The sequence below is a fragment of the Haliaeetus leucocephalus genome, unplaced genomic scaffold (assembly GCF_000737465.1).
Source record: "Haliaeetus leucocephalus isolate CR32 unplaced genomic scaffold, Haliaeetus_leucocephalus-4.0 Scaffold984, whole genome shotgun sequence".
NCBI lineage: Eukaryota > Metazoa > Chordata > Aves > Accipitriformes > Accipitridae > Haliaeetus > Haliaeetus leucocephalus.
Window position 1 is genome coordinate 2,089,325 of NW_010973420.1, and position 204 is coordinate 2,089,528.

Sequence of the window (204 nt, forward strand, 5' to 3'; positions counted from 1 at the left end):
CTGAATTGGTCCTTTGATGCGGCTTGCATGAGTCCACCCTCTTTCGGCAGTCCGGACTGCAGTATCTGTAGTAAGCAAAACAAGAAACGGTCCCTCCCAACAGGGAGTTAGAGATGACTCTTTCCAAGTTTTGATCAATACCTTATCTCCAGGCGTAATTTTGTGTATTGCAATATCTAAGGGTGGCCTCTGCACTATCAGTCC